At 36.0% G+C, this 27,720-nt stretch overlaps 1 long non-coding RNA gene across 1 annotated transcript in view; it reads left to right on the forward strand.

The window, feature by feature from the left end:
* The window catches only part of LOC123545669 (uncharacterized), a 35,056-nt gene extending 11,080 nt beyond the window's left edge, over positions 1-23,976 (forward strand). The window contains exons 2-3 of the long non-coding RNA XR_006685413.2: positions 21,983-22,071; positions 23,235-23,976. This is a non-coding gene — a long non-coding RNA (uncharacterized LOC123545669). The remainder of the gene's footprint in view (positions 1-21,982; positions 22,072-23,234) is intronic.
* The last annotated feature ends 3,744 nt before the right edge of the window (positions 23,977-27,720 follow it).

Raw genomic sequence — 27,720 nt, forward strand, 5'->3', positions numbered from 1 at the left:
GGGGAAGATCTTGGAAATATTATTTGAGGAAATTATTCAAAATCTAGTCCAGCAACCAAGGGATATTCTTTACACTATGACTTAGTTGTTTTTCCTCTACTTTTTGTCTCCGCAATGAGTAATATAGGATACTGTATCTTGTAATTATAATATAAAATGTTTCAAAGAATAAAAATCCAATTTTTTTTAAAGGAAGTGCATTTTGGTTAGAGGAATATATTAGTAGGGTAGACCATTAGGTTACTAGATTAAGTACAATTATTTTTCTGTCTGACTGTTCTGTAAAATTTCTGTATCCAAACCTCTGTGCATGGCAGTTCCATTAAGATAATAGAAATGTCTTTAAACTAATGGGTAAGACACAGTGACAAGGTCTTTAGATTAAATAAGTTTCAAAGATAACTGTTATGGCCTTTGGGTTATATCAATGTTCAAAGTTCAGTGTCAGGGTCTTAAGTTGAATTAGTGTTTAAGATGCAGTGGCAGGGTGACTTTAAGTTAAATTATTGTTCCAGATGCAGTAGCAGGGTGTTTTGGTTAAATTAAAGACATCGTAACAAGGTCTTTAACAGAGAGATGTATTGACAGTCTCCAGGTTAACTTAATGTCAATAAGGGAACAATTTCTTCAGGTTAAATTAATCTTAGATATAATGTAGCAATGAAAGGTTAGGTTAAATCAATACAGTGGCAGGGTCTTTAGATTAAGTTAAATTAATGTTAAAGACACAGCGGCAAGGTCTAGGTTAAATTAACAGCCAAGATACAACAGTGGCTTTAGGTTAAATATTTGTCTTTAAATGCATGCCTAAGATAAGTGGCAAGTTGTTTAGGTTAAATTAGTGTTAAAGACACAGTGGCATGTCTTCAGGATAAATTAATGTCCAAGATACAGCAGCAAGGTCTTTTGCTTAAGTTGCTTTGTAAAACACATGGTTAAATTGATGTTTAAGACATAGTGGCAATATCTTAAAGGCAAAATTAATGCCCTAGATACAATTGCAAGGGGAAAATCAAGACAATTGAAAGGTATTAAGGTTCTAGTAATGTTGTGGTTAAAACAATGACAGGATCTTTAGGCTAAACTGAAGTTTAAGACTCAGTGGCAAGGTCTCTTAGTTCAATTAATGTTGCATATACTGTAGCAAGGTAACATTAGGTTAAATCAGTACAATAGAGTCTGAAGGTTAAAGTAATGTTACACATTGTTAAAAGCTTCAAAGGCTACATTTACATCCAAATTGTATTAAAGACACATTGGCAAGGTCTTTAAGATAAGTTGCAGACATAGTGACAGTCTTCAGGTTATCTGAATATCATAGATACAGGGGTTGAATCAGTCTTTAAGATACTGTGGCAAAGTAACTTAAGGTTAAATCAATACAGTGGCAGTGTCTTAAGATGAAATTAATGTTAAAGACACAGCGACAAAGTTTAGGTTAAATTAATGGCCAAGATGAGTGGCAATGTTTTTTGGTTAAGCACATTGGCAACAGTGTTTTTGTTGAGCCCACTTGCGGAAGCGAAGACATAGAACTTTGTCCAAATGGCTGTTCGGTGTATGTGCGTGCGTCCGTCTGGATTTGTTTGTCTAGACCATAACTTTAATTGACATGCATGGAGCAATCTCGTTTATATTTGGCATGAATGTTAACCTCAGTGAGACGGAGTGTCATGCGCAAACCGCAGGTTCCTATCTGAAAGGTCAAGGTCACACTTGGAGGTCAAAGGTTAAATTCAATAATGACTGTCTGGAGCATTTTTCCTCATGCATGGAGGGATTTTGATGTAACTTGGCACAAATGTTCACAACCATGTTATGGGAGTGTCATGCACAAGAACCAGGACCCTAGGTCTAAGTTCAAGGTCACACTTAAGAGGTCAAAGATCCGATACAAGAATGACTTTGTCCGGAGCATTTCTTTTTCATGCATAGAGGGATTTTGATGTAACTTGGCACAATTGTTCACCATCATGAGACGGAGTGTCATGTGCAAGAACCTAATTACTTCCCTTTGTTGTTACTGTAAATAGCTTATATTGTAACTTTTTTATTACTGGTCATAGGGAAAAGTCAAGACCACTTTTCTGTAGTACAGTATGCATGTTACATCCAATTTTGAGGTGTATTTTGACCTATCTCTACTGCTAAGGATTTTTGTGTGGATTTTTTTTAAAGATTTACTTCCCTTTGTTATTACTATAAACAACTTATGTTGTAACTTTTTGCAATCATTTTTTATTTGGCATAAATGTTTGCCTCAATGAGACAGGGTGTCATGTGCAACTCCTAGTCCTTTTGACAGCTGGCGGGCGTGGGCATCTAGTTAGGTTAAATGTCTTAATATTTATGCCTAAGATACAACAGCAGGTTCATAAGGTTAAATTAATGTTAAAAACACAGTGACAAGTCTTCAAGTTACATTTATGTCCAAGAAATGGCAGCAATGTCTTTTGCTTAAGCTGATTTGTAAAACACATAGGCAAAGTCCTTGGGTTAAATTGATGTTAAAGACACAGTGGCAAGGTCTTTAAGTTAGATAAAAATTATAATGTTAAAGATATAGTGGCAATGTTCTGGAGAAATTAATGTCCTAGATACAGCGGCAATATAAAAATGGGTTAAATCAAGACAGTTGCAGGTTATTTATGTGAAAGTAAGGTTTAAAGCAATGACCCAGATACAGTTTCAGCGTCTTTAGGTTAAACAGAAGTTTAAGACCCAGTGGCAAGGTCTCTAAGACAATGGTTCAGGTAATGTCACATAAAAAGTGGCAAGGTGACACTAGGTTAAATCTGTATAGCAGAGTCTGAAGGTTAAAATAATGTTACACATTGTGGCAAGATTCTAACGTTATTTACATCCAACATACAGTGGCAGTGTCTTTAGGTTAAGTTAATGTACCAGATACAATGGTAAGGTTTATACCAGCAGGTCAAATTTAATGTCCCAAGATACAGTGGCCAGAAGACTTTAGGTTAAATTGATACAGTGGAAGGGCGTTAAATTAAACTAATTGAGACACAGTGACACAAAGTCATAAGGAAAATGAATGGCCGAGATAGAATCAGAAGGTTTTTAGGTTAAATTTATATCCAAGATAGTGGTAATATTCTTATCTTTAGGTTAAGTTAAAGACGCATTTGCAAGGTCGTTAGGTTAAAATAATGTTCATGGTACATTGGCAAGGTGTCTAGGTTAAATTGATGTTTATGACAAAGTAGCATTTCCTTTAGGTAAAACTTAAAAGACACATGGGTATGGTCTTCAGGTTAAATTAATGTCCAACATAAATTTATCAAGGTCTTTAGATAAATATGATGTCAAAGTTACTGCACATGGACTTTAGATTATATAAGACAACAGTGGCAAAGTTTTTAGGTTTACTTGATCTTAAAGAGACTGCAAAGGTCATTTGGTTAAATTAATGTCCATGATACTGCGTCATTGTCTTACCGGTAAATCAAATAAGATGCAGGGACAACATAATTAGGTTAACCTAATGCAGAAAATACAGTGCTAAACTGATGTGTAAGTAAGTGGCATGGTCTTTAGATTTAATTAAAGATACAGTGGCAAGGTATTTAGGTTAAATAAATGTCTGTCAGAGATGCAGTGCCAAAGTTTTTAGATTAAATTCATGTTAAAGACACAGTGGCAAGGTCTAGGTTAAATTAATGGCAAAAGATAAATAGATTATATCTTCAGATTAGGCAGAGGAGCAAGTTTTTAGGTAAAATTTATGTTGAAGGTACTAGGGCAGGGTCTTCATCTTCAACTGATGTGTAAAACATATTAATGGTGAAATATTTAGGTCAAATTGATAAGACACAGCAGATGTCTTTAAGTTAATTGATTAGTTGCAGGGTCTTTGGGTTGAATCAATGTCTGACATAAAGTGTCAATGTTTTGAGGTTAAGTTATTGCTAAAGACACAGTGGCAACATTCCTGTTAGATTAATGACCAAGATACAGAGGTTATGGCTTTAGGTCAGACATAGTTGCAAGTCTTCAGGTTAAATTTATGTTTAGGATGCAGTGGCAGAGTCTTTAGCTTAAGCTGATGTGTAAAACACAATGGCAAAGCTTTTAGGTTAAATTGATGTCAAGGTTGGTTAAATTGATGTCTGAGATACAGTGACCATATTGGTTAAATTGATGTCCAAGACACAGTGGCAAAGGTATAAAGTTAAATTAATGTCCAAGATTAAGTGGCAAAGGTATAAAGTTAGATCAATGTCTAAGATTAAGTGGTATAAATGTCCCTTGGTAAAAGTAATGTGTCTGAACCAATAGCAATGCCTTTAGGTTAAATTAAAGACCCAGTTGCAAGGTGTCTAGATTAAATTGATGTATATGACATAGTAGCAAGGACTTCAGGTAAAATTGAAGACACAGCGATAAGATTTTTAGGTCAAATTAATGTCTGAGATATACTGGCAGGGCAAGTTTAGTTTAATTAATATCCAAGGTACTGCCTCATGGTGTTGAGGTTACATAAGACAACTAGGTTGATTTAATGTTACACAGTGGTAAGGTTTAGGTTAATTGCCAAGATGCAGCATTACATTAATGTGTGAGAAACATTATGAATGTATCCAGTATTTATATCAATGGCCAAGATACTGCTGCATGACCATTAGGTTAACTAAGACGACAATCCTTCCGTATGTCCGTCCGTAATACTTTCGTGTTTGCTCCATATCTCTTAAACCCCTTGAAGGATTTTCATGAAACTTGGGTCAAATGATCACCTCATCAAGACAATATGCAGAACTCATGAATCAGCCATGTCTGCTTAAGGTCAAGGTCACAATGCAAGGTCAAAGGTTTGAGCCTTCCATTTTGTGTCTGCTCTGTATCTCCTAATCCCCTTGAAGGATTCATATGAAACCTGGGTCAAATGATCACCTCATCTAGATGATGTGCAGAACTCATGAGTCAGCCATGCCGGCTCAAGGTCAAGGTCACAAAGGTTTGAGCCTTCCATTTTGTGTCCACTCTGTATCTCCTAAACCACTTGAAGGATTTTCATTAAATTTGGGTCCAATGATTACCCAACAAGAACTCATGAGTCAGCCATGTCGACTCAAGGTCAAGGTCACAACTCAAGGTCTACGGTTTGTGCTCTATATCTCCTAAACCCCTTGAAGAGTTTTCTTGAAACTTGGGTCAAATGATCACCTCATCAAGATGATGTGCAGAATTCATGAGACAGTCAAGTCAGTTCAAGGTCAAGGTCACAGCTCAAGGTCAAAGGTTTAGCCTTTCACTATCCATAACGGTAGCGGGGGATTTAGCTGTCTTTCAGACTGCCTTGAGTTAAAGAAGCAGTGTCAAGGTATTGAGGTTAAATAATGACTATGATACTGTGGCATGATCTTAGGTTAAATAAGACACAGTGACAACATAAGACATGAAGTTATCTTAATACTGAAAACGCAATGGTGGGATGAGGTGTTAGTCAGTGGCAGGGTATTTAGGTTAAATTAATGTGATGCTACAGTGTGAGAGACTTAATCTAAAGAATATCCAAGATACAGTGGCAGAATCTCTAGGTTAAATTTGTCAAAGATACAGTAGCAATATCTTTAGGTCAAATTAATGTCCAAGATACAGTGGCATGGTCTCTAGGTTAAATTTATCAAAAATACAGTGTCAAGGTCTTTAGGTCAAATTTGCCAAAGATACAGTAGGAAGGTCTTTAGGTCGAATCAATGTCCAAAATACAGTGGCAAGGTCTCTAGGTTAAATTTGTCAAAGATATAGTATCAAGGTCAAACTAAAGTCAAATTTGTCAAAGATAGTGAGGTCAAATTAATGTCCAAGATACAGTAGCAGAGTTTCTGGGTCAAATTTGTCAAAGATACAATAGCAACTTCTTTAGGTCAAATTAATGTTCAAGATACAGTGGCAAGGTCTCTAGGTTAAATTTGTCAAAGATACAGTTGAAAGGTCTCTAGGTCAAATTAATGTCCAAGACACAGTGGCAGAGTCTCTAGGTTAAATTTGCCAAGATACAGTATACAGTGGCATGGTCTTTAGGTCAAATTAATGTCCAAGATACAGTGGCAGAGTCTCTTGGTTAAAGCTGTCAAAGATACAGTAGCAAGGTCTTCAGGTCAAATAATTGACCAAGATACAGTGCCAGAGTCTATAGGTTAAATTTGTCAAAGAAACAGATACAGTAGCAGAGTTTCTGGGTCAAATTTGCCAAAGATACAGTATACAGTGTCAAGGTCTTTAGGTCAAATTAATGTCCAAGATACAGTGGCATGGTCTTTAGGTCAAATTAATGTCAAATTTTTCAAAGATACAGTAGGGAGGTCTTTAGGTCAAATTAACATCCAGGACACAGTGGCAGAGTCTCTAGGTTAAATTTATCTAAGAGACAGTAGCAAGGTCTTTAAATAGGTCAAATTAATTACCAATATACAGTGGCAGTCCCTAGGTTAAATTTGTCAAAGATACAGTAGCATGGTCTTTAGGTCAAATTAATGTCAAATTTTTCAAAGATACAGTAGGGAGGTCTTTAGGTCAAATTAACATCCAGGACACAGTGGCAGAGTCTCTAGGTTAAATTTATCTAAGAGACAGTAGCAAGGTCTTTAAATAGGTCAAATTAATTACCAATATACAGTGGCAGTCTCTAGGTTAAATTTATCTAAGAGACAGTAGCAAGGTCTATAAATAGGTCAAATTAATTACCAAAGATCAGTGGCAGTCTCCTAGGTTAAATTTTGTCAAAGATAACAGTAGCAAGTATTTAGGACAAAATTAATGTCCAGGATACAGTGCAGAGTCTCTAGTTAAATTTGTCAAAGATACAGTAGTCAAGCTCTTTAGGTCAAATTAATGACCAAGATACAGTGGCAGAGTCTCTAGGTTAAATTTGTCAAAGAAACAGTAGCAAGGTCTTTAGGTCAAATTAATGACCAAGATACAGTGGCAGAGTCTCTAGGTTAAATTTGTCAAAGAAACAGTAGCAAGGTCTCTATGTCAAATTAATGACCAAGATACAGTTGCAGAGTCTCTAGGTAAAATTTGTCAAATATACAGTAGGAATGTCTTTAGGTCAAATTAATGTCCAAGATACTGTGGCAGGGTCTCTAGGTTAAATTTGTCAAAAATACAGTATCAAGGTCTTTAGGTCAAATTAATGTCCAAAATATAGTGGCAAGGTCTCAAGGTTAAATTTGTCAAAGATACAGTATCAAGGTCTTTAGGTCAAATTAATGTTAAATTTGTCAAAGGTACAGTAGCAAGGTCTTTAGGTGAAATTAATGTCCTAAATACAGTGGCAAGGTCTCTAGGTTAAATTTGTCAAAGATATAGTATCAAGGTCTTTAGGTCAAACTAAAGTCAAATTTGTCAAAGATACAGCAGCAAGGTCTTTAGGTCAAATTAACATCGAAGACACAGTGGCAGAGTCTCTAGGTTGAATTTATCAAAGAGACAGTAGCAAGGTCTTTTGGTCAAATTAATGACCAAGATACAGTGGCAGAGTCTCTAGATTAAATTTGTCAAAGATTCAGTAACAAGGTCTTTAGGTCAAATTAATGTCCAAGATACAGTGGCAGAGTCTCTAGGTTAAATTTGCCAAAGATGCAGTTTACAGTGGCATGGTCTGTAGGTCGAATTAATGCCCAAGATACAGTGGCAGAGTCTCTATATAGGTTAAATTTGTCAAAGATACAGTTGCAAGGTCTTTAGGTCAAATTAATGTCCAAGATACAGTGGCAGAGTCTCTAGGTTAAATTTGTCAAAGATACAGTAGCAAGGTCTTTAGGTCAAATTAATGACCAAGATACAGTGGCAGAGTCTCTAGGTTAAATTTGTCAAAGAAACAGTAGCAAGGTCTTTAGGTCAAATTAATGTCCAAGACACAGTGGCATGGTCTCTAGGTTAAATTTGTCAAAGATACAGTATACAGTGGCATGGTCTCTAGGTTACATTTGCCAAAGATACAGTAAACAGTGGCATGTTCTCTAGGTCAAATTAATGTCCAAGATACCGTGGCAAGGTCTCTAGGTTAAATTTGTCAAAGATACAGTATCAAGGTCTTTAGGTCCAATTAATGTCAAATTTGTCAAAGATACAGTAGTAAGGTCTTTAGGTCAAATTAACATCCAAGACACAGTGGCAGAGTCTCTAGGTTACATTTATCTAAGAGACAGTAGCAAGGTCTTTATATAGGTCAAATTAATGACCAAGATACAGTGGCAGTCTCTAGGTTAAATTTGTCAAAAATACAGTATCAAGGTTTTTAGGTCACATTTATGTCCAATATACAGTGGCAGAGTCTCTAGGTTAAATTTGCCAAAGATACAGTATACAGTGGCATGGTCTCTAGGTCAAATTAATGTCCAAGGTACAGTGGCAGAGTCTCTATATAGGTTAAATTTGTCAAAGATACAGTTGAAAGGTCTTTAGGTCAAATTAATGTCCAAGATACAGTGGCAGAGTCTCTTGGTTAAATTTGTCAAAGATACAGTAACAAGGGTTTTAGGTCAAATTAATGTCCAAGATACAGTAGCAGAGTCTCTATATAGGTTAAATTTGTCAAAGATACAGTTGAAAGGTCTTTAGGTCAAATTAATGTCCAAGATACAGTGGCAGAGTCTCTTGGTTAAATTTGTCAAAGATACAGTAGCCAGGTCTTCAGGTAAAATAATTGACCAAGATACAGTGGCAGAGTCTATAGGTTAAATTTGTCAAAGAAACAATAGCAAGGTCTTTAGGTCAAATTAATGTCCAAGACACAGTGGCAGAGTCTCTAGGTTAAATTTGCCAAAGATACAGTATACAGTGGCATGGTCTCTAGGTCAAATTAATGTCCAAGACACAGTGGCAGAGTCTCTAGGTTAAATTTGCCAAGATACAGTATACAGTGGCATGGTCTTTAGGTCAAATTAATGTCCAAGATACAGTGGCAGAGTCTCTTGGTTAAATCTGTCAAAGATACAGTAGCAAGGTCTTCAGGTCAAATAATTGACCAAGATACAGTGGCAGAGTCTATAGGTTAAATTTGTCAAAGAAACAGTAGCAAGGTCTTTAGGTCAAATTAATGTCCAAGACACAGTGGCAGAGTCTCTAGGTTAAATTTGCCAAAGATACAATATACAGTGTCAAGGTCTTTAGGTCAAATTAATGTCTAAGATACAGTGGCATGGTCTTTAGGTCAAATTAATGTCAAATTTTTCAAAGATACAGTAGGGAGGTCTTTAGGTCAAATTAACATCCAGGACACAGTGGCAGAGTCTCTAGGTTAAATTTATCTAAGAGACAGTAGCAAGGTCTTTAAATAGGTCAAATTAATTACCAATATACAGTGGCAGTCCCTAGGTTAAATTTGTCAAAGATACAGTAGCAAGGTATTTAGGACAAATTAATGTCCAGGATACAGTGGCAGAGTCTCTAGGTTAAATTTGTCAAAGATACAGTAGCAAGCTCTTTAGGTCAAATTAATGACCAAGATACAGTTGCAGAGTCTCTAGGTTAAATTTGTCAAATATATAGTAGCAATGTCTTTAGGTCAAATTAATGTCCGAAATACAGTGGCAAGGTCTCAAGGTTAAATTTGTCAAAGATACAGTATCAAGGTCTTTAGGTCAAATTAATGTTAAATTTGTCAAAGGTACAGTAGCAAGGTTTTTAGGTGAAATTAATGTCCAAAATACAGTGGCAAGGTCTCTAGGTTAAATTTGTCAAAGATATAGTATCAAGGTCTTTAGGTCAAACTAAAGTCAAATTTGTCAAAGATACAGCAGCAAGGTCTTTAGGTCAAATTAACATCGAAGACACAGTGGCAGAGTCTCTAGGTTGAATTTATCAAAGAGACAGTAGCAAGGTCTTTTGGTATAATTAATGACCAAGATACAGTGGCAGAGTCTCTAGATTAAATTTGTCAAAGATACAGTAACAAGGTCTTTAGGTCAAATTAATGTCCAAGATACAGTGGCAGAGTCTCTAGGTTAAATTTGCCAAAGATGCAGTATACAGTGGCATGGTCTGTAGGTCGAATTAATGTCCAAGATACAGTGGCAGAGTCTCTTGGTTAAAGCTGTCAAAGATACAGTAGCAATGTCTTTAGGTCAAATTAATGTCCAAGATACAGTGGCAGAGTCTCTTGGTTAAATTTGTCAAAGATACAGTAGCAAGGTCTTTAGGTCAAATTAATGTCCAAGATACAGTGGCAGAGTCTCTAGGTTAAATTTGCCAAAGATGCAGTATACAGTGGCATGGTCTGTAGGTCGAATTAATGTCCAAGATACAGTGGCAGAGTCTCTATTTAGGTTAAATTTGTCAAAGATACAGTTGCAAGGTCTTTAGGTCAAATTAATGTCCAAGATACAGTGGCAGAGTCTCTTGGTTAAATTTGTCAAAGATACAGTAGCAAGGTCTTTAGGTCAAATTAATGACCAAGATACAGTGGCAGAGTCTCTAGGCTAAAGCCTTTGTCAAAGAAACAGTAGCAAGGTCTTTAGGTCAAATTAATGTCCAAGACACAGTGGCATGGTCTCTAGGTTAAATTTGTCAAAGATACAGTATACAGTGACATGGTCTCTAGGTTAAATTTGCCAAAGATACAGTATACAGTGGCATTTTCTCTAGGTCAAATTAATGTCCAAAATACAGTGGCATGGTCTCTAGGTTAAATTTGTCAAAGATACAGTATCAAGGTCTTTAGGTCCAATTAATGTCAAATTTGTCAAAGATACAGTAGTAAGGTCTTTAGGTCAAATTAACATCCAAGACACAGTGGCAGAGTCTCTAGGTTACATTTATCTAAGAGACAGCAGCAAGGTCTTTATATAGGTCAAATTAATGACCAAGATACAGTGGCAGTCTCTAGGTTAAATTTGTCAAACATACAGTAGCAAGGTTTTTAGGTCACATTTATGTCCAAGATACAGTGGCAGAGTCTCTAGGTTAAATTTGCCAAAGATACAGTATACAGTGGCATGGTCTCTAGGTCAAATTAATGTCCAAGGTACAGTGGCAGAGTCTCTATGTAGGTTAATTTTGTCAAAGATACAGTAGCAAGATCTTTAGGTGAAATAAGTGTCCGAGATACAGTGGCAGAGTCTCTTGGTTAAATTTGTCAAAGATACAGTAGCAAGGTCTTTAGGTCAAATTAATGTACAAGGTACAGTGGCAGTCTCTATATAGGTTTATTTTGTCAAAGATACAGTAGCAAGATCTTTAGGTCAAATAAGTGTCCGAGATACAGTGGCAGAGTCTCTTGGTTAAATTTGTCAAAGATACAGTAGCAAGGTCTTCAGGTCAAATTAATGACCAAGATACAGTGGCAGAGTCTCTAGGTTAAATTTGTCAAAGATACAGTTGCAAGGTCTTTAGGTCAAATTAATGTCCAAGAAACAGTGGCAAGGTCTTTAGGTTAAATTTGTCAAAGATACAGTATCAAGGTCTTTAGGTCAAATTAATGTCCAAAATACAGTGGCAAGGTCTCTAGGTTAAATTTGTCAAAGATAGAGTGTCAAGGTCTTTAGGTCAAATTAATGTCAAATTTGTCAAAGATACAGCAGCAAGGTCTTTAGGTCAAATTTACACCCAAGACACAGTGGCAGAGTCTCTAGGTTAAATTTATCAAAGATACAGTAGCAAGGCCTTTAGGTCAAATTAATGTCCAAGATGCAGTTGCAGAGTCTCTAGGTTAAATTTGCCAAAGATAAGTATACATTGACATGGTCTCTAGGTCAAATTAATGTCCAAGATACAGTGGCAGAGTCTCTATATAGGATAAATTTGTCAGAGATACAGTAACAAGGTCTTTAGGTCAAATTAATGTCAGAAATACAGTGGCAGAGTATCTTCGTTAAATTTGTCAGAGATACAGTAGCAAGGTTTTATGTCAAATTAATGACCAAGATACAGTGGCAGAGTCTCTAGGTTAAATTTGTCAGAGATACAGTAGCAAGGTCTTTGGCAAATTAATGTCCAAGACACAGTAGCGGAGTCTCTAGGTTAAATTTGCCAAAGATACAGTATACAGTGGCATGGTCTCTAGGTCAAATTAATGTCCAAGATACAGTGGCAGAGTCTCTATATAGGTTAAATTTGTCAAAGAGACAGTAGCAAGGTCTTTAGGTCCAATTAATGTCCAAGATACAGTGGCAGGGTCTCTAGGTTAAATTTTTCATAGATACCATAGCAAGGTATTTAGGTCAAATTAATGTCCAAGTTACAGTAGCAAGGTCTTTAGGTCAAATTAACAGTGAAATCACAATGTCCAATTTCACTTTGACTTCATAATATTATTATATCATTTGTACAGTGTGTGTTCAAGGCTTCTACAGTTTACATCCTATTCTCAATTTCATAAATAGTGATGGTATGTTAAAGGTGCATATTTTTGTTTCTGCACAATTTAGGAAGATACTTTTTTTGTTTGTTTTAAGGATTTCTTTCCCAGATATTTCATGGGTTTTGCTTTTATTAAAATTTGATAACCAGTTGAAACAATAAACCGTGATTTTAGACAAAAATGAAATTATTGGTTCAAATTACATCAGTCTTGAAACTTCCATATACATGTAGATATAAGGTCCTGGAAAGATTTCAAAAAATTGATAACAGTATTTCTACCTTAGCAGGCAGGGTTACGGATAAATATTTGTAAAAAAAAAACAATATGTTTTCTTGTTGCATTTGCATTTGCATTTTTTTATGCCCCCGAAGGGAGGCATATAGTTTTTGAACCGTCTGTCCGTCTGTCGGTCTGTCGGTCTGTCAGTCTGTCCGCAATTTTCGTGTCCGGTCCATATCTTTGTCATCGATGGATGGATTTTCAAATAACTTGGCATGAATGTGTACCACAGTAAGACGACGTGTCGCGCGCAAGACCCAGGTCCGTAGCTCAAAGGTCAAGGTCACACTTAGACATTAAAGGATAGTGCATTGATGGGCGTGTCCGGTCCATATCTTTGTCATCGATGGAGGATTTTCAAATAACTTGGCATGAATGTGTACCACAGTAAGACGACGTGTCGCGCGCAAGACCCATGTCCAAAGCTCAAAGGGCAAGGTCACACTTAGACTTTAAAGGGTAGTGCATTGATGGGCGTGTCCGGTCCATATCTTTGTCATCCATGAATGGATTTTCAAATAACTTGGCATGAATGTGTACCACAGTAAGACGACGTGTCGCGCGCAAGACCCAGGTCCGTAGCTCAAAGGTCAAGGTCACACTTAGACGTTAAAGGATAGTGCATTGATGGGCGTGTCCGGTCCATATCTTTGTCATCGATGGATGGATTTTCAAATAACTTGGCATGAATGTGTACCACAGTAAGACGACGTGTCATGCGCAAGACCCAGGTCCGTAGCTCAAAGGTCAAGGTCACACTTAGACGTTAAAGGTAATTTTTCATGAGAGTGCATTAATGGGCGTGTCCGGTCCATATCTTTGTCATTCATGCATGGATTTTAAAATAACTACGCATGAATGTGTGACACAGTAAGAAGACGTGTCGCGCGCAAGTCCCAGCTCCGTAGGTCAAAGGTCCTAAACTCTAACATCGGCCATAACTATTCATTCAAAGTGCCATCGGGGGCATGTGTTGCTATGGAGACAGCTCTTGTTTCTATGGAAATTTATCCCAATAGCTGTTGTAACAAAATAATGCAGGATTGATTTAGGTAATTACTGGCTACTTGTGTTTAATAAGAGACATTGTTTTCATTTGTACTGAGAAATTGAAACCTAATAGAGAAAAGTAGAAACTTCACAGTCGCCCAACACGACAAAAACGATAGGTTAAATTTGCAAAGATACTAAGCCTCATTTTTATATGGTAGATCTCTACAAAAAATCATTATAATGTAACACTGGTTCTGTGGCAAGGTCAAAGGTCATACAGGCAGTATTATATGTAAACTCTGTATTTTATATGTGATTGAAGAATTTCAGTAAAATTTAAGCAAAGGTTTGCCAAAATAAGATGTTGCACAAAATGCAACTTTTTTCAGCCATGTCTGTTAACAATCAAGGTTACATGATGAGAACAAATGCCAATTTAGTAGTACTGTATCATTTTACATGTTAGAAGGATTTCAGTGGAGTTGACACAAATGTTATATCATTTGAAGGTCAAGGTCATGCAGTCAAAGGTCAGGTTGTATTTTACATATGTTCTATATCTTTTGAAGGACCTAATTGAATGAAAATGACAGAAAATAAGGTGTTTTTTATTTTCTTTTGGTCAAAATAAAACCACTTACAAAATGTTAATTTTAGTTGCGTCATGTCAACGTATGGTGATATCAAAGGTCAGATAGGCAATTTTACATGCTGGCACTATATCTCTATTCCCTGAAATGATTTTCAAATAATTTTATATTGACATTTTTAGACATACTAGATCAAGTTTATATGTTTAAAACCGTATTTAGAACCAATTCAGACTATAAAGTTGGGCAATTTGCTCATTGCTACAAGTAGAAACCGTTGTTTATATGAGTGAAAAATTGTTGAAAAACGTTAAACCCGAGCACAAATTTTAGAGTAACTTGACAGAAATATTTGCAATAACAAAATTTACAAAATTGTTAGTCATCACAGGTCAAGGTTGTATAGTGAGATCAAAAGTCAGTTAAGCAAGTTTACAAAGGTCACACAGGCAAGTTTACATGCTACCCTGTGAAAGAATTTTAAGATAATATGCCACAAAATTAATGTTACCATAAAAAGACTATTAATTCAAGATCATATGACAATGTGCACAACTTTCAGTGGGCCAAAACATTTTTCTTTAAGCTGTGGTTAGAATTATTACAAATGAATTCTCCCTACTATTTAAATGAAGCTGTATGGAGAAACATGCACTTTTTAAAGAGCTATCTAGTTAATTATGGAATGAATGTCCCTTTGTTGCTGGACTAGCTTCAGAAAAAAAGTCCAAGAAAAAATAGATTTTTCATTTAAGAACTAATTCAGCTAAAACAAAGTGTAGGCTTGGGGATATCAACATGAGAAAAACCATTTTAGTGCAGATTTAAAATGTCTGAGCAACTCGTGTAACAGTTTGATTCCATTCACAAATTTAGTCTTTGAAAGGGATTTTTTTGCAATTTGAAAATTATTTCTTATTTGAGTTTGTATATATTACGTGGTCTCCACATTTCTTTACTGTCTTCTCAAGTAATATAAAAATGAAATGAAATAAGACAAGTTAAATATAAATTACTGAATAAATATTTAGAAAAGATTGATAAGTTTTTAAAAGGCTGAACGATATGGTCATATTCATTCTGTCTGTCATCCTACACATTCATTTCTCTATCTGTTAAACTACCATCACATGCTGCCATCAGGGTCGTTATTCCAGTCTCTCTCTCTCTCCTCTCACTCTTTCTCTCTCTCATTGTGCTACCGGGTGTTGTATGCAGCCAGCTAGCCAATGCTGATTCTCCCTATCATTTTACTAGTATTCCATCCAGCTTTCTCTCTCTTCCATTGAGCTACCAGGTATTGTATGTTGCATGCAGCCAGCTAGCACATGCTGATTCTCCCTATCATTCTATTTACTGTATATTCCATGCAGCTGCCTCTCTTTCATTGTGCTACCAGGTGATGTATGCTGCATGCAGCCAGCTAGCACATGCTGATTCTCCCTATCATTCTATTTACTGTATATTCCATGCAGCTGACTCTCTTTCATTGAGCTACCAGGTATTGTATGTTGCATGCAGCCAGCTAGCACATGCTGATTCTCCCTATCATTCTATTCACTGTATATTTCACCCAGCTTCCTCTCTTTCATTGTTCTACCAGGTGTTGTATGTGGCATGCAGCCAGCTAGCTCATGCTGATTCTCCCTATCATTCTATTTACTGTATATTCCATTCAGCTGCCACTTTCATTGTGCTACCAGGTTTGTATGTTGCATGAAGCCAGCTAGCTCATGCTGATTCTTCCTATCATTCTGTTTACTGTATATTCCATTCAGCTGCCACTTTCATTGTGCTACCAGGTTTGTATGTTGCATGCAGCTAGCTAGCACATGCTGATTCTCCCTATCATTCTATTTACTGTATATTCTATGCAGCTGCCTCTCTCTTTCATTGAGCTACCAGGTTATGTATGTTGCAAAGCTCGTGCTGATTCTCCCTATCATTCTATTTACAGTATATTCCATTCAGCTGCCTCTCACTTTCATTGAGCTAAGGCCTACCGGGTCTTGTATGTTGCATGCAGCCAGCTAGTTCATGCTGATTCTCCCTATCATTCTATTTACTGTATATTCCATGCAGCTGCCTCTCTTTCATTGAGCTACCAGGTGTTGTATGTTGCATGCAGCCAGCTAGCTCATGCTGATTCTCCCTATCATTCTATTTACTGTATATTCCATTCACCATTCCCTTTGGCTGTATATTCCATTTAGCTACCTCCTCAATCAGTCTAGCTAGCTGAATATTCCATTCAGTCAGCTCTTTGATTGTGCTGATATTCTTATCATCTCTGTTTTTCTTTCTCCTTGGTCTGTCTTTCAGTCCTTTAAATATTTTGATTCAAATTGCATGTATATCCAAACGATAAGGTTATACCAGTTAAATTAGCCTACTCTCAGATTATAGCAAAAAAAGCCAGCTTGTATGCATTATGTCTTTATTTAAGCAATTCTAGAAAATAATGTCTAAATTTTTTTAAAATCTGCATCAAAATGGTTGTTTCACACAATAAAAAGTTCTGGGAAAATTAATCAAATAAAATATCAAAGGGTGTTATTTTCGAAACAAGGTCAAAGATTCAGCAGGAATGTCCATGTTCCAAAAGGAACATTTGAACATGAACTCAAACTTTTTATAAGTGCAAATTATTCCTAGTCCAGAAACCAAGGGATATTCTTTGTTATTATTTATGCCTTGATGTGTTGTATTATGGGATCATCCAGGGTGAGCTTGCAGGATCAACAATAGTTGCGCATATATTTGAGCTATCCTTATCCAATATTCTCCAAACTTGGACAGAATGTTTATGGGCATAAAGACATATCTAGGCAAAATTTAGATAGATCATTTGAGTTGCTTGGTATTTGTTTTTGGAGGTAAACCAGCAGCCAAGGTAGCCAGTTTGGACCAGTATCTCCAGTTGCTTCCTTTGTATTAGTAAAAATGGCAAAAAAAAAAATACAGTGCCAGCAAAATAGAATATTTGTTCTTTTATCTCAACTATACTTATACAAAATATATTTTGCTATGTAATCAAGGTCGTATGTATTTATCAGCCATGTTGGACCAGTTTCTCCAGAGTTATGGCCCTTGAATTAATCAGTATTGCAAAAGTTGGCATCCTACTTGTAAGAACGTTTTACTATAACATTTAATGCCTGACCATCAGCTTAGATCAGCACCAATTCTCAGTTATGGCCCTTTAATTAGTCAAAATTATTGAATAAGTAAAACTACCGGTAAGATTACAAATTATCTAGACTGCTTCAGTAAAGATGCTGTATCAAAATTTTTCTGCATGGTAGTTCTACAACATCTTTACAGTTATGTGCCAGTTGTTTTTCTGGCAATCCAATTAAAATAAATTAGATCTACTTTTAAAACTACGTACTTGCCCACAGTTTGTTTCATTTCCACTAAGTTCGGGATAGATCTAGAATGTATATTATATGACACTGAAAAATGATAAAGTGGGCAAACTAAAAGTTAGATATTGATAAAAATGCAAGAAGAATGTAAATTTTCTGCATTATTTTAAAAGCATTGAAATGATCTACAACCTTCTGCATAATATTTTTGGTTATTTATAGGTATATCTTAAATTGCAAAAAGTTAAATGAATTGCATTTTAAAATATTTGGCATTTTTGTAAAATAATTAATCTAGGAAAAATCTAGTTGCAATGTCTGTTTAAGAAAATTTGTAAAATACATTGGAAAAGTGGTGTAAATGGAGGTCAAAATGTTGTTAGTCTCTGATAGAGGCTGTGTCATCTGGGGTCAAAATCAGGGTTACTAGGTTAAATCTTTGACATTTAATTTGGGCATCTGAGGTCAAGAACTATTTTGTATAGTCATAGAAATTGCCTTTTAATGCTCATATTTTTGTGTGTCCTGTCATCTTTTACTTTCCTTCACTAGAACAGACAACATTGGCAATTTATTTTACATATTGTAAGCTCACTTTAGTTTAATTACCAGATTTTACCCTGCCTGTCACAAAGCATTTTATATTATAAAAATAATTTTTGATTGTCAGTTATTCTAAAGCCCAAAAGTGTTTCAGTTTTTAGTACATTAGATACATAATTCAAATTTTTATTGGGACCACACTGAATTGTGTTGCCAATATTGAATAATTTTTTATACTAAAATTTTTTTGCAAGTCTCGGAGATGTTCAGTTGATTGTTTTCCTTTTGTCTCATGTTACACATTTCCCTAAACTCTTATGTCAGGCATAACATTTTTGTTGATTTTTCTTTTTAGCTCACTTGAGCACAGTGCTCAAGGTGAGGTATTGTGACCGGTCATTGTCCGGCGTCCGTCAATATTTGCCTTGTGAACACTAGAGGCCACAGTTGTGACCCAATCTGTATGAAACTTGGTCAGAACTTGATGATCTCTAGGTCAGGTTCAAAACTGGGTCATGTGGGGTCAAAAACTAGGTCAGTAGGCCAGATCAAAGGAAAAGCTTGTGAACACTAGAGACTCAGTCTTTATGAAACTTGGTCAGAATGTTTGTCTTGATGATTTCTAGGTCAAGTTTGAATCTGGGTCATGTGGGGTCAAAAACTAGGTCACCCGGTCAAATCAAAGGAACAGCTTGTGAACACTCAATTTAAGTTTGAAACTTTAATTACCAGAATATTTGTCTAGATGACCGCTAGGTCAAGTTTGAATCTGGGTCGTGTGGGGTCAAAAACTAGGTAATCCGGTCAAAGCAAAGGAAAACCTTGTGAACATTCTCAAGGCCATAGTTGTGACTCAATCTTTACAAAACTTGGCCAGAATGTTTGTCTTGATGATCTCTATGTCAAATTTGAAACAGGGTCATATGGATCAAAAACTAGGTCGTTAGGCGAGATCAAAGGAAAATCTTGTTAACACTCCGGAGTCCACAGTTTAAGTTTGACACTCATAAGAATTGGTCAGTATGTTTGTCTTAATGACCTCTAGGTCAGGTTTGAATCGGGGTCATGTTGGTTCAAAAACTAGGTCATCAAGTCTAATCAAAGGAAAAGCTTGAAAACACTCAAGAGGCCATGTTTATGACCATATCTTCACGAAGTTTGGTCAAAATGTTTATCTTGATGATCTTTAGCCCAATTTCGAATCTGGGTCATGTGGGATCAAAAACTAGGTCACCTGGTCAAATCAAAGGAAAAGCTTGTGAACACTCTAGAGGCCACAGTTATGACTCAATCTTTATGAAACTTGGTCAGAATATTTGCCTTGACAATCTCTAGGTCAAGTTGGAAACTGGGTTATTCAGGGTCAAAAACTAGGTCAGTAGGCCAGATCAGAGGAGAGTCTTGTTAACACTCTAGAGACGATAATTTAAGTTTGAAACTCATGAGAAATTATCAGAATATTTGTCTTGAAGCTCATGAGAATTGGTCAGTATGTTTGTCTTGATGACCTCTAGGTCAAGTTTGAATCGGGGTCATGTTGGGTCAAAAACTAGGTCATCCAGTCAAATCAAAGGAAAAGCTTGATAACACTCTAGAGGCCACGTTTATGACCATATCTTCATGAAATTTAAGTCAAAATGTTTATCTTGATGATCTTTAGCCCAATTTCAAATCTGGGTCATGTGGGGTCAAAAACTAGGTCACTTGTTGAAATAACAGAAAAACCTTTTGTATGCAATAGGGGCTGCATTTTGTCATTTGAAGTGCATTAAACTTTGTCAGAATGTTTGTCAGCATGAAATCTCGGATTACTTTTTATCTGGGTCATGTGGGGTAAAAAACTAGGTCACCAGGTCAAATAAAAAAATAAGCTTGTTTACACTCTAGGGGCCACATATTTTTATTCTGCCTTCATTGGTCAGAATATTTCTATGCCCCCGAAGGGAGGCATATAGTTTTAGAACCGTCTGTCTGTCTGTCCGCAATTTTCGTGTCCGGTCCATATCTTTGTCATCCATGGATGGATTTTCAAATAACTTGGCATGAATGTGTACCACAGTAAGACGACGTGTCGCGCGCAAGACCAAGGTCCGTAGCCCAAAAGTCAAGGTCACACTTAGACGTTAAAGGTCATATTTCATGATAGTGTAATGATGGGCATGTCCGGTCCATATCTTTGTCATTCATGCATGGATTTTAAAATAACTACGCATGAATGTGTACCACAGTAAGATGACGTGTCCCGCGCAAGACCCAGGTCCGTAGTTCAAAGGTCCTAAACTCTAACATCGGCCATAACTATTCATTCAAAGTGCCATCGGGGGCATGTGTCATCCTATGGAGACAGCTCTTGTTTATAAAGTCTTGGATGATTTCGAATCTGGGTCACTTTGGGCCAAAAGCTAGGTCACTAGGTCAAATCAAAGGGTTGTATACACTAGAGGCCACTTTTTTGCTCCAATCTTCCCTAAACTTTGTCAGAATGTTTGTTTTTATGGAATCTTGGACAAGCACGAATCTGGGTCATCTGGGGTCAAAAACTAGGTCAGTAGGTCAAATCAAAGAAAATACTTGTTTACACTCAACAGACCACCTTTTTGGTCCAATCTTAATAAAAAGTGGTCAGAATATTTGTCTCCATGAAATCACTAGGCCAAACATGTTTACACTATGATGTGTTCTTAGGTGAGCGACCTGGGGCTGGGGCCATCTTGGCCCTTTTGTATAAATTACACATTTACTGTAAGTCTAGGGTGCATTTTCTTATCCAGTATCATAAGGTATTTTTCAATTATTTTCTTTTTGTAAGTTAAAAGAATAAAAGCTTTATAACATTTTCATAAAACAGCATAAAAGATGGCTAGGAATAAGTCTTTTTTCATACAGGAGTGAGTTTGAGTGAGCAATTGTTTTTGCTGCCAATCTTCCAGACTGCAAGGAGGAAGATTGGTAGAGTTGTTTTTTGTTACAGCTGCCAAGGCCTGACAGATCCCTTAACTGTTGATCGAGACTGCCAGCGGTACCATCGAGGATTCCGGTGCCAATATATCCGCAAGATGGAGTCGTATGGGAGTAACTGGTCTAAAATTCTGCGCCGGCAGTATTTAGATGAAGGTTGTTCCTTAGTTGAGAGAGATAGGAATCAGGGATTGTGAGGATTTCTTGTTCTTTCAGGTACATACCCTGCCAATGACAACTGACTGTATGTCCCGTCCATACATACAATCGGCAGGAATTTCTTTCAGCGCCGAGACCTGCCTAGGACAACCTCTCCATGAGGTAGGCAGGATTTTCTCTTTTCCAGATTCAAGGTCTGCATACAGCAGCTGTACGTACTTACAGATGGCAGAACTTTTCTTGTAGGGTTCAAGGCCTGGCAGATCCCTTAACCATTGATCGAGACTGCTATCGTGACCATCAAGGGCTCCGGTGACAATATGTCCGCAAGATGGAATCGTGTGGGGGCAACTGGTCTACAATTCTGCGCCGGCGGGTTGCTAGATGATAGTTTTTCCTTAGTGACGAGAGATGGGAATCAGGGATTGTGAGGATTTTTTCTTTGCTTCAGGTACACCCCCTGCCTAAGGCAACTAATGTGTGTTTAACATGGACGGAACGTACATTGGGCAGGATTTATATCTCTTTCAGGTTCAAGGCCTGCCGGAAACAGCCGAAGGCAGGATGTTTCTCTTTTTTTTCCAGATATTTTGTTAACATTTGCCTTCCGTTACCAGGACTGGCAAGGTTGACAGATTACTTTTTCTTTGTAAGCAGACTTCAACTCGCTTCTGTATAACTGAATTCTAGTCGCATTAAAGCAAACCGTTCTATTATAAAATTATTTTGGCAGCTTTTCCTGTTTTGGCTCTTTTTTTCAGATATGGGAGTTAAACTTTAGTCTGATGGAAATGGTGCCAACCCTTGCATGTCTCTTCTACCATCAATCAAGTGCAAGTATCTTCTATTTGTAAGTATATCCTCTTTAAGGTTGTTCTACACATTTGTACTCAGAAGTTACAGCTTTATATCATTTAGCCTGTTAAAATTCTTGCAAGCCTTAATTGTTGGTGAATGTTTCTGATCCAATATTTCAAAGCTTCCAAAAAATACAGTTCTGATTTTATCCAGTATCACATGACTTAAATTTCAAAATAACAGCCTGCCCGCTTTGCTCAGTAGGTAAGAGCGTTGGTCTACGGATCACGGGGTCGTGAGTTCGATCCTCGGGCATGGCGTATGTTCTCCGTGACTATTTGATAAACGACATTGTGTCTGCAGTCATTAGTCCTCCACCTCTGATTCATGTGGGGAAGTTGGCAGTTACTTGCGGAGAAAAGGTTTGTACTGGTACAAAATCTAGGAACACTGGTTAGGTAAACTGCCCGCCGTTACATGACTGAAATACTGTTGAAAAACGGCGTTAAACCCAAAACAAACAAACAAAATAACAAGAGGCGAATGTCAGTCATTTCTTTTATAATGATTTTAACATTTGATAATCTCCGTGACTATTTGATAAACGACATTGTGTCTGAAATCATTAGTCCTCCACCTCTGATTCATGTGGGGAAGTTGGCAGTTACTTGCGGAGAACAGGTTAGTACTGGTACAGAATCCAGGAACACTGGTTAGGTTAACTGCCCGCCGTTACATGACTTAAATACTGTTGAAAAACGGCGTTAAACCCAAAACAAACAAACAAACAAACAAACAAACATTTGATAAAAAAATAAACTGTTTGCTGAAAGAATAGTGATAACACACCTTTCTTTCTGGAACATCTGCAGAATCCCTCAGGATATGCTTTTGCACTCGCCCTATTGGTTAATGCACCAACCAGTCCCTCAGAATTCTGCAGATTTTTCTATATAAAAAAAAATGTGTTAACTCTAGATTATAAATAATTTCTCAACATATTGGTGAAACTGCTTAATTTTCAATTGTTTGAAGATAATAAAAATTCAGTATAGTTAACACATGATCCTTTACATCATATTTGATTCTGTGATTGAAAATAGGTAATGCATTTTGGTTAAATCTATTTTTTAAATATGCAGAAATATTTTCAATCAATTTTTTAAATATGCAGAAATATTTTCAATCATTTTCAAAGTTCTGGTTTTATTTCAGGCTAATGACATTGGCAGCTGGTGCGGCATTTAAATATGTATGGATTGAAAGTAGAGAATATGTACAAAGCTGAAATTTCTAAGAATTTAAATTAAGGAGAACAGAAGAAATTTCATTTCACATTCGCTGGAAAAATGTTGGTAAATTGAGAGGTGAACATAAACAGTGCTGAAATTTCTAGGTGCACAGTAAGTTTGACATCAATTTTAACAAGGAGACTAGTTTATAATAAAACAGTTATTAAATCAGACAGAAGTTTATGGAACATCAAACAGTCAGGAATAGCTGCCAGGGCAGTAACCAGAAAAGTTTATACCAAAGACTATGGGACTTATTATTAAGAAATCCTAACAAAAACTTGGGGAAAATCTGACAGTCAAAAATAGGAGGATACAGTAACCAAACATGATCGAAAATGCAACAGGTGTTTATGGAACATCTGACACAGTGAATATTTCTGTTTTTGGAAGAAATCATTAGCCTTGTCCGTAGTAAACTCGTCAGAAGTTACTGTGCTATGATAAATTAATGGAAAAATCTAATACTCTGCCATCTTTTGCTTTAACAAAGGTACACAAATATATACTACTTGGGTTGCAGTAATTCAAAAGAATAATTTTTCAAATAATTGCGACCGTCTCAAGAATATATGTGAAGCCAGTGAGCACAATTGTGCTCTATATATGTATTTATCTGAAATAATAATTTACAAAGTGTCTTTAATTAAACTTTTTAAAACATACACCTTGTTATGTTTCTTTGTAGCTTTTCCATTTTGTAGCTGGGATGAGCTTCTGTGATTACTCGCCATCCTTCCTTTCATGCCCATACTTTTTCAAACCACAGATCTCCTTTTATACCAGTTAGCCAATTTCAATCACATTTCAAAGTAACTGTTGTAATTGTGTCAATTGAAAGAAAAAAAACTTCTAAAAAAAATCTTTTTTTTTCTTTTTAATTTTTCAGCTGTATTGCCAGTATACTTTAACCCCACTAAGAAAGCAAAGTAATTCTTGGTATAACATTCAAATTCAGGTATATATTGAAAAGACTAAGTCACTTAAATTTCTCAAGTCAGCTTATTAGACTTCTGCGGAAATGAAACTGATTTATTCTAAAGCTTGAATTGACTTTAAAAATCGTTTAGATGGTGGCTTTAGAGGCACCAACCTTCAGATCGTACAAAGAAGAAATTTTTTAGATATTAGAAAATAATTACTATATTTCTTAAGAAGGCTTTGAAACTTAGTTTCAGACAGATTATCTGTTGTGGAACCAAATAAGAATTGTTTTACCAGTTTCCATTCAAAATTGAAAAGCGTTTCTAACGGATTTGTACCAGGTACTAAAAGTCTGTATTAATAATATAGAGGATATTATCATACATGTCTTTTCATTTTCAAATTGAATTAATGAGTTGAATAACATAATATAATGTCAGGCTGTGCTAAGCATTTTATCAATTTTATTCAACTTGTTTAACAAATTCAATGTGGAACATCACAAATGTAATATTCTGTTTACAACATGTAAGCTTTTCCTGCTGAAACATCAACATTTCTTTCTTTCTTTCTTTGCCTGTTATAGACCAAGTAAATTTGACCAACGTTTCCTATACATGAAACTTTATTTCACCAGTGTAATACCAAATTTGTTATGGCTTTATTTCACTCCCACAAAAAAACCTGTAATGATCGTTAAGTATGTATTCCTACGTGGTGTATTGGTCAATACTGCAGGGAAAATTTTGTTGCTGAGGTTGCCCTGGTTCGATTCCCAACCTGGACATGTTTTTATCTGGATTTGGCATGATCATTCTTAGCCAAAATCTCCAAGTCAATGCCTTTAAGAATACAACAGCAGTCTCTCTACTAGGAGTGTTCCTGGTATTAAACCTGGTGCAGTACTTACTAGTGTTTGTTTAGTGAAAACCCTATAATTTGACTAAAAAGTTGTTAACAATTACCACCAATATCATAATTATGAGAGGTCAAATAAATAAGTGATTTTACCTTTATAAATTTATGACACTGTTAATTGATTTTATCAAAAAGGTTCAACCACTGTTATTGGAGTATAACAGAATGGGACAAAAAATCAAATTATTCATCTAGAGTACCTGCATATTTTTTCTGAGTCTGAATGCAAAATTTGTTATTGCTCTGTTTAAATTCCATTCAAATGATGTATGTGATAAATCCTCATGTATGTATAAATTGCCTAAGAAATGGCACTGGTGGACAAAATTAGTTCCTGTAAATGAAAAATCTTCTGTCAGTTGTCAGAAACTGATAAACTGAAAAGTTGAACTTGCGACCACTGAATTTATAATCTGTCATGAGTTAGTTTGTTTTTAGCTCATCTGATTTTTTGAAAAAAAATGATGAGTTATTGTCATCACTTGAGCGGTTCTCGGCGTCGGCGTCTGCGTCGGCGTTGCCTGGTTAAGTTTTATGTTTAGGTCAGCTTTTCTCCTAAACTATCAAAGATATTGCTTTGAAACTTGGAATACTTGTTCACCATCATAAGCTGACCCTGTATAGCAAGAAACATAACTCCATCTTGCTTTTTGCAAGATTTATGGCCCCTTTTGGACTTAGAAAATATCAGATTTCTTGGTTAAGTTTTATGTTTAGGTCAACTTTTTCTCTTAAACTATCAAAGCTATTGCTTTGAAACTTGGAATACTTGTTCACCATCATAAGCTGACCCTGTACAGCAAGCAACATAACTCCATCCTGCTTTTTGCAATAATTATTGCCCCTTTTGGACTTAGAAAATCATTTTCTTGGTTGAGTATTATGTTTAAGTCAACTTTTCTCATAAACTATCAAAGCTATTGCTTTAAAACTTGCAACAGTTTTTCACCATCATAAGTGGACACTGTACATCAAGAAACATAACTCTATCCTGCTTTTTGCAAGAATGATGGCCCTTTTTAGACTTAGAAAATCATGGGTAGGACAATATTTCTATTACACTAAAAAAAATCAGATGAGCGTCAGCACCCGCAAGGCGGTGCTCTTGTTATCTATTAAATAAGCCATGTATTGTGCGTTTTATTTGACCTGATGGGGCAGAGTTAATCTCTGACTTATGCAAATAATACTAATCCCAAAAATACAAGCGAAATAGGTAGAGCAATATCATTGTTTAATTCCATAATATATCGGTAACCCAACGACTACGACTAAAATTCAACGCTACATTGGTTACAACGTACAGTTCATAAAATAAACAAACTTGTTTGTAAACATAGACGGACCCAAACGGAAGGGGAAGAAGCCTTTTATAAGAATATTTGGATAGCAAAATACAATACATATCGTAGCCCTGACCAACCTATAAACCGGGCCAGTCTATTTTATAAGTGCATCAACACGGTTGACCCATTTAAACGAGCTGTAAGGTAGATGGCCACTGTATAAGACATCGGGTTGCCAATTCTGTTTTCTTTCATTCCATTCAGACAAACATAAATAATTTACCATCTAACTCAAGTAACCTTTGAATAATAAACAACAAACAAAAGATAGGAGTGGTCAACAGGCAAACTAATTTATTTCAATTATTAAACATATTATTCACTCGTACACAATGGTATTGGGTGAAAAAAAAAATCCACAGAATGTGGTAAGTCACTAATTTAGTGTGTCCGTGCACTTATACAAATAAATTATACGGAAAAATCATGATACAAGATGTATCAAAGTACTGTCCCAGTATACCACTCTAACTCACTAACCACATCCAACCGATGGCTTCTGTATCCAGGAAAACACTGATTGTGTTGTTGTGTCCATGCACTTAACATAAGTTGAGAAACAGAATAAATAAAAGAAATGTCTCAGAAACCATCCTCTCTTATCCAATATAAACGTAAATCCTCTCACAACTTGTAAACGACAAAAATTCGTTTATCTACAAAAGAGAAAGCAAATTACAGTATATGTAAACATCGAATCCATTAAACCACAAATTAGTAAAAATTAACATTATTTTTACTGAACAAATAATGAATTCTAATTTTAGACAAAGAATGTAACAAACAGTGAATTAATACTATTATGTAATCCGTATACGAGAGAACATAAACATAGCTCGTGAACTTATCAAATACTTTGGAAAATAATAATATATTTACTAAATTCATGTTATTAACAAAGCATTGTTATTTATGAAAACTCAGTCTCTTTAAACAAATGCGAGATAAAACAAAAATGATAATTAAACGTACGGGTGGGCGGGAGGGAAATCAATAGAACAAAACCGTTTGCCCGTTGAACCTCGAATAACCTATTCCCGCCTATTCCGTGCCTTATATAAGCATAGGTCAGGTACGTAAATTTAACCTACTTTCCTTATAAGAAAAATTAATGAACTAAAACGAGAACGATAGTAAATACATATATTCTACATAATTATCCTGCACAATAATGCAGTGGACCGTCGCGAAACCCCGCCCTGCCAGGTCGATTAAAACGCA

This window comes from Mercenaria mercenaria, chromosome 1 (assembly GCF_021730395.1).
Source record: "Mercenaria mercenaria strain notata chromosome 1, MADL_Memer_1, whole genome shotgun sequence".
Classification (NCBI taxonomy): domain Eukaryota; kingdom Metazoa; phylum Mollusca; class Bivalvia; order Venerida; family Veneridae; genus Mercenaria; species Mercenaria mercenaria.